General features: G+C 50.0%; 1 pseudogene; it reads right to left on the bottom strand.

Annotated features, from left to right (window-relative positions):
* Positions 1-5,741: 5,741 nt before the first annotated feature.
* On the bottom strand, positions 5,742-6,010 carry LOC126504596 (40S ribosomal protein S27-like; annotated as a pseudogene).
* Positions 6,011-7,916: the final 1,906 nt, after the last annotated feature.

The raw sequence follows: 7,916 nt of genomic DNA, 5'->3' as shown, positions 1-7,916 counted from the left end.
ACCAGGCCTGGTACCAGATTGGCCCCAGGTGGCCAGACTGTATCATCACTTCCTAGTGACTGCCTCTGGAGGGACCACGGGCAAAACTGAGATGCCAGGATGTGGAATACTCCATCCCCACCAGCCCTCTGGGGATCCCCCGCACCCCAGCACAGGAGCCTAGGAACCACAGTGTTGGACCACTGCCACCAACTCTGATCTTACTTACCCTGTGGCCCCATGCGGACTCCACTCAAGCCCTCTGGACCCAGTGGCGCCCATCTGGTTGCCACAGCCCCATGCCTACCTTCCCACAGAGGGGCTACATGCATTCATGTCCTCTTGTGGGGAACATCAAAAACTCCTGGGTCTGGAAAATCAAAACCGGTGCCCTGTTGCTGCCACCACGCCCCCACCTACCATTTGCAACCGTGTGTTCTCAGCAAGCCAAGTTTCTGATGCAAGGTTTGCCAGTATGTGATACACTTTTGGCAGGCACGCCCCTTCCTGTGCATTCATTTCCCTACGCTGGGCTCTGTGGTGCAATAGCGAGCTGCAGACGCGGTTCCAGCCTTCAGGAAAGTCCTGGCTTAGGAGGCAACTATAAATGAACAGAACCATTCGCCGGGGTTGCTATTAGCAACCGCAGTGAGGGAAACCTACGGGATGCAGAGGGCAGATGGCCGCCTTAGCCTGACCTCGGTGAAGGAGTGGGTGGAGCTTGGGGAGAGCTTCCCCCACAGAGATGCTGAGGCTACAGGGGCCTCTGAACCCAGGGTCTGAAGGCCTGGCTGCAAGGTGGCATAGAGAAAGGAGGTGAGCTGGTAGAGTTAGCCAGCAGGCGAGCTTAGAAGTGTGGAAGGGACCAGAGCATGCGAGCAGGGACTCAAACGTGGCAGGAGCCCTCTGCAAAGAATGAAGATCTCGAGAGCCATCCTAGGGATTACAGGGTTTCCTACGGAGCTGAAGCCTGGGCAGTGAGCCTCACTAACTTGCCTTTCCTCAGACCTGTTATGGCCCTTACAATGCCTTGCTACCCTCACACCCAGTCAGGACCCCAGAGTGTTAAACATATAAAAACTGAACAGATGGGTTCCTGAGTTCAGACTGCAGCTTCCTCTTAGTAAGCCGGAAGCGTCCACAGTTCTAGAACTTTTCTGCCTAGTCTTGAACCAGTCTTCGTCTGTTCCTAGTAGAGCCTTCTACCCCAGCTTAACAGGAGGTAGCATCCTTGTAAGGCCTTCATCCACTTGTTGAGCCCTCCACGCGCCAGGCCTAATCATGCCAGGAAGGAGCCCACATCTGTAAACACATGCAGAGAAGCCAGAGCAAGGTGACCATGGCTCCAAGACAGGTTTCCAAGCTGCAGAGGAATCCCACTGGTGGAGCTAAGACCCCTGCCTGGAAGAGGGAAGCCTGCTTGGGGAGGAATCTTTTGAGCTAGGTCTTGATGAAACTGGACCTGACGCGTTCTTCAGACTCAAGCAGTACTGCCTCTTCCCACATGCTCCTTGGCCATTTCTACCCTTTTCTTTGGACGGGGTAAGAATCACAGGCTCTTGCTATGTGACTCAGGCTGTTTGCAAACCCATGACTCTCCTGCCTCAGTCTCTAGCATGCTGGGACCGCTGCACCACCACCACGCCTGGCCGTTTCTACTTGTTTCTCTTCCCTGAAGGAACATCTGCTTAGATCCTTTGCCCACTTTTGTACATTTTAAATTTTATTTGAATTTTTTGGGTTTTTTTGAGACAAGGTTTCTCTGTAGCTTTGGAGCCTGTCCTGGAACTAGCTCTTGTAGACCAGACTGGCCTCGAACTCACAGAGATTATTTTCTGTAATTATTAAATTTATGAGAGTTCTTTGCCCTCTCAGGATGCCCTCCTTTGATATATGACTTGCAAACACTTGATCTGTTTTGTGGGTCTGCATATCCTTTTACATCTTTTCAATCTGGTATACGCATAGATGTTTCAATTTTGCCGATAGCCACAACAAGAAAGTGAACATGGACAGCTGCACATACATGAACACATGTGCACGCACAAAGAAAGAAACAGGAACAGGTGAAATTTGTTTTAAGGAAGGTATTTCATTTAACCTAATATATCTGAAACTTTATTCTCTCAACATGCAACACATAGTCAAAGTTAAAACTGTTTCTTTGGTAGTAACTTCAGAAGAAGACACGCAAACATAGCCCTCATCGGCTGTGTATGGTACAACATACACAGGCTTTCACGTCCATCCTCCAGTTCCACTCAATACAGCGCACAGTGCAGCTATCGCTTGTGCATGCTCTTCTTCCTCTTTCTCGGAGGGGACCAGACGATGTGCAGAGTCCCCAGAGTCACTGTGTCGCACTCCAGCAATGGTCGCAGTCTCCAGCTCTGAGGCTTCAGTTGTCACAGACCCCCTTGAAGGTCTGCAAGCCTGGCCCCAAATCCCCAGTTTCTGTCTCCCTTCCCAGCTCCAGCTCCCCTGCTCCTCCAGCACACCACTGATGGGGCTCAATCCCTAGCTCCAACCTGGCCAGCGGTAGTCTTCTATGACCTTCTGGCACTGTTGTGGAAACTCTGAGCTGTACCCCATCATTGCTGGGCTCTCTCTTCCGACTGTTCAGGGCAGTCTGCCTTTGACTCAGAGGCGGCACGAGTCCGCGTGGCTAAGCACAGCCTCCACAGAAATGTGTGTGTCCCCGATAGACACCTTCCCCCATCAGAACAAGACCCGCAAGGCAGCAGAGCTACAAGCTCTCAGGTAGAAAGAATCCACCCAGAGAGTGAGATAGTAACTTAACAGCAAGGGGAGCCGCTCTGAACCCACCCTTTGATTTCCCATGGTGGGAACAGTGAGTCTCCAAGCACATACTGCATCCTGTAAAACAGAACTCGGCTTCTCCAGGCCAGCTGGTACCAGCAGCGACTCTTCCGTCATTGGTTCCACGGCACCCTCGGGCTGCTTCTGGGATAGGGGCATGTGGTCAAGCTAGTAAATCTGCAAAAGCACCAATCTGTTGCTGAATGGGGGAGGCTCTGAAATGAGATCCCTGGTCAGAAACATGTTGTATGGAACAGCATGCTGGTGAGGCACTCCGCGAGTCCCCAGATGGGCTGGCAGAAGTATTTCAGACGGGATAGCAAATAAACACCTCTCTCACTAGGACAAACCATGTTCCCTCCATGACGGAAGGGGGCCAGTGTGACCAGCCTGCCAGCAGAGGGCTGGCTGCCTGGCCCCTCTCCACCAGAACTCCTAAACCACCTGCGAGACACTTTCCTGCCTTCTCCCCCCCCAGGCAGCTCTTTTTCTGAGGGCCTCGTCTGGGCCCAACAGCAATAGGTAAGTCCTCAGTCTCGAACCAGCTTAGCAAGAGCAAGCGCCCAGGCTCAGAAGTTTGTGTCTATGCTGAGCTGGCTGTAACTGCTGCCACCTCTCAAGAGACACCAAGGCCGGGCTTCCAGCCCCCACTGCTGAACTGGACTCCTCAGACCGGAGAGAACTTTGCCTCTCCGGACTGTTTCCTCATTATTGATACAGAACAGAAACGTAAGGGGAGCCGAGGCCAGCGAAGCTTCATTGCTGTTCTTTTTTGTGTTCACCCTCCCCATTGGTGACCTCAGCTGGTCCCTCTGCTCCCCTAAAACAATTCCTCTTCTGTTTTCTACTATTACATCTTAATATGTAAGCTTTAAATTTGCACATTTAATTTTTTGCCTTTTAGTAAAATGTCTTCTGCAAGAATATTAGCCTGTAAGACAGGAAGAAACAGGTGTTTTATTCCTAGACTAAAGGTTTCTCTCTCTCTCTCTCTCTCTCTCTCTCTCTCTCTCTCTCTCTCTCTCTCTCTCTCTCTGGGGGGGGGGGGCTGGCTCACTCCCTCTGCCATGTGACCCTGGAATGACAGCTCATCTGCCCTAGATTAATTTTTTAACGCTCTGGGATCTTTTTAACCCACGTCACTTCTGTCTAAAATAAGCCAAAGACAAGAAGATTTAAGGGGCGTTTCCCCCCTTTCCACCGCTTACTGCCTCATGCATTGAGTAAAAGGTCACTTCCGCCATCTTGTGGCTACAACGGTGATTACAGACACACAAGACAACTTTATCCTGAGGCAGCATGTAGCTTATTGAGTGACCGCTGGAAATTAAATGTGGGCTTTCTGAATTGAGATATAATGCCTGTGCAAATGTACGCTAAATCTTGAAGACTCAGTATGGGGGAAAAGTTAAAACATCTAACAATTATTTCTACTGACTAGACATTTTGAGGTGGACGAAGGAAGCAGGGTCATAATACGACCTGTAAGCCCATCGTTAACTGAACTAGAGGTCTGCCCGGGGGGTTCTCTAGCTCCCAGGGTAGCACTTCCCCCGTGACACGGGATATCAAATGCCTGAGGTGCAGTGGGTGCTCAGATTTTTTTTTAAAAAAAAAAAAGTGCTATTCCTCCCCTCAGAACTGACAGCTAGCAGGGTCTCCAACTGATTAACATCCCTCATAGTTGGAGAGCAGCTCAGTCCGGGCCCTGCCCACCCCCACTCTGTGCCCACTGTGCTTACTGCACAGGACACCGGCTCATAGCTGCTCTTCCTTTGCTGTCCCCATGTCACCCTACCCACACTTGCCCTCTTCCCCATGATCCTCCTCTCCCTTGGTTGCCTTTAGTAGACCCCGCCACTGGACAAGAAAGTACCCAGGTACTGCTACCCCTACATCCACACCTCTGAGTGTGGTCCCTGGAACAATCTGTTCATCTGGGAACTGGTTAAAAATGTCCCTTTGGAGCTTCAGACATCCTAGGCCAGGAACTCCTGGAGCTTCACCCAACCGTGTTTCAGGAAGTGCTTCAGCTGGCTTCTGCTGTTCAAGCTTGAGAGCTGCTGCTCTGCACCCCTGCATGCTAGCCCCACCTGTACCACTTCCTGTGCTGAGGGCCTGCTCCCATTCCCTTCCACCCATCTCCACCCACTGTGAAGACTGGCCTGTCCTGATTCCCCTGCACCTCCGCATCCATGGCAACCCTCACCAACTTAGTCAGGAGCTAACTCCCATGTTTCTGTCACAAATGCAGACTGACTGTTTCTCATGTTTATCCATCCATTTCTTTTTTTTTTTTTTTAACTTATTTATTGTGTATACAGTGTTAGGCAGATCTCATTGTAGATGGCTGTGAGCCACCACGTGGTTGCTGGGAATTGAACTCAGGACTGATCTAGAAGAACAGCCAGTGCTCTTAACCTCTGAGCCATCTCGCCAGCCCCTCCAGTCATTTCTCAATGCATTTTAAGTATAGGGTGTTTCTCTTGCATGCATGTTTGTGCATCATGTGCCTGGTGCCTGTGGAGGCCAGAGAGGACATCAGAGCACCTGGGACTGGAGTTACAGACAGTTGTGAACTGCCATGTGGGTGCTGGGGCTCAAATCAGTGTCCTCTCGAAGAGCAGTCGATGCTCTTAACTAACGAGCCATCTCTCCAGCCTCTCAATTACTTTGACATTAATATAAAATAATTTATTCTGGTCCTAAACAACCTATAAATTCGAGGCCAGTTTCTACTATACATTCTATGAAGCAGTCCTCTTTCCATTCGTGCTGGACCCCTTTATAGAGCAGTGGCGTTTACTTTCAAGTTGACATTCCCCACAGCAGCCACTGCTCACGGGCACAGCACAATGTGGGGGTGAAACCGAATAGGTTTTTTTATTTATCCTAAATGTGTTTATTGGGATGGTTCCCGCTCATCTCGAATCCAGTGCTTTTCAGTGCTGCTTCCTCCTGAAGGAGCATCCTTCTGTCAGTCTTGCTTTTCTGCCTGTAGGCTGACAGAGGACAGTGGAGCAGTCGACACACAAGACTATCGTCTGCGCATGGCTAAAGACCGTGGTGATTTTATTGCATCCTGGGCACTTCACATCCATAAAGTAGGAATTGGGGCTCTGCCAGGCGCTTTTTCTTGTGTTTCCTCTTTTCCTCCTCTGGAGAGGGATGAAGGAGATCCTTTGTGAGAGGCATGTTCTCGTAGGGAGGTCGTCACCGCCAGAAAGCACTGAAAAATGCCTGGCGATGGTAGCACATGCGCCTTCAATCCCAGCACGCAGGAGCTCAGGAGGCAAAGGCGGGTGGACCTCTGTGAGTTCAAGGCCAGACTGGTTTAGAGAATGAGTTCCAAAGCTATACAGAGAACCCATTGGGGGGGGCACGATATTTGCACAGTGGAGTCAGTGGAGTTTCCCAGTCACCCATGGGTCGGGTCACATCACACACACACACACACACATACACAGGCGCGCATGTACGCTCGCGCACAAACACACACAGCACCCATAAGTGTGAAGCACTCCAAAAGCCCATCAGGAATGAAGGAATAGTCCCTGCTTTTCTCTTGCTTACTGTCCTCAGTGATGCCATCTGGCAGGGCTGAAGCTTCCTGTCTGGACTCATCTTCCCTGTGTATGCTGCATGTGTATGCATGTGTGTGCATGTGTGTGCATGTGTGTGCATGTGTGTGCACGAATCAGAAGGTGCCCACATCTGTGTACATGCAGAGCTAGAGGATGACGTTGGGCATCCTGCTCTAAAACGCTTCACTCTGTGCTCTTGAGGAGGGGCTCTCACTGAGCCTGGACCTCACCATTTGTCCACCCTGCCTCAGCGCTGTGATGGCAGCCGCCCAGTGGACACTGACTTTATGTAGGTGCAGGGATCTGAACTCAGTTCCTCGTGTGCGCACAGCCAGCACCCTCACCCACTGAGCCCTCTCCCCGGCTTCTGTTCTTCTGATGTTCACATCCGAGCATCTATATTTATGACCCCCTTCTAGACACGGGACGTAATGCCGTGGGTGACATGAACAAGAAACTGTATGCAAGTGTGGTCCATAAGGCTATCACAGAGCTGAAACCCCCACTGTCATCAACAGAGCAGTGTGCTACGTATTAGCGATGGTGCTTATGGAAAATGACCGACCCTGCCACCTGCTACAAGTGTGATCCATACAATTATCAACAATACACACTGGTCCCTGGCAGTAAACAGCCACATTACTGCTTTACCACTTCCTATGCTATACTTTTTATCCTTATTTTAGGGAGGACTCCTCTATTTACAGAAAAAAAAAAAACCTTTCTGTAGGGCATCCTCACATCCTGTTTACTGTGTCTCCTGAGGCCACATATGTAAGTACACTCTATTATGTCACACAACAGCAGAATTGCATAATACTGCAGTTTTCAGAATGTATTCTTGTCAACCAACAGTGCGTGCCCGTTTCATATCACACTTTATTTCAGGCTATTTCTCCCCCCAGGCACTGCCATAGATATTAGTCATAAGCAGGATGATGGCGACCGTCTCGAGTACAAACTTAAGTCTCTAACTGCCATAGCCGTCATGTCCAGAGAGCCCCAGCTGGGTCAGTGTGTGCACCAATGTCTTCCGAGTTGGTCTGAACTAGCTCTTTTCAGCACGCTGGCCATGATGGTTTCCTTTCCCTCTTTTACGCACAGATTTGGTTTGCCTGAGTTAACCACTCCTTAAAAACAAGCACAAAGAGTAAAAACAATCTGTTTCTAGACATTTTAAAAGGAAGATGGATGTACTTTGTAAAGTGGAATCTGTTGGGACATACAGTTCAAAGCTACTGTTCCCCACAATATGGAATACTGTGACAGTAATTTAGAAACCTTGCTCTCCTCAAGGAACAGGCCACCTACCCCAGGGCTCAAAGTTTTGTTGTTTTTGGTTTGGTCTGGTTTTGAAAACAAGGTCTCTCTATTATGTAGCCCTGGCTGTCCTGCAGGACCAGGCTGGCCTCAGACTCACATAGATCCACCTGCCTCTGTTTCCCAAGTGCTGGGATTAAAGGTGGGTACCACCATGCCTGGCCTCAGCTTTGTTTTGTGTTTAAATGACCTTGCTTTCGTAATCCAGACTGG

The sequence above is a fragment of the Alexandromys fortis genome, unplaced genomic scaffold, assembly GCF_014885135.2.
Source record: "Alexandromys fortis isolate MF-2015 unplaced genomic scaffold, M_Fortis_MF-2015_v1.1 scaffold_16, whole genome shotgun sequence".
NCBI lineage: Eukaryota > Metazoa > Chordata > Mammalia > Rodentia > Cricetidae > Alexandromys > Alexandromys fortis.
Note: the sequence above shows the minus strand (reverse complement) of the source record. Positions and strands in the feature narration are given on the sequence as shown.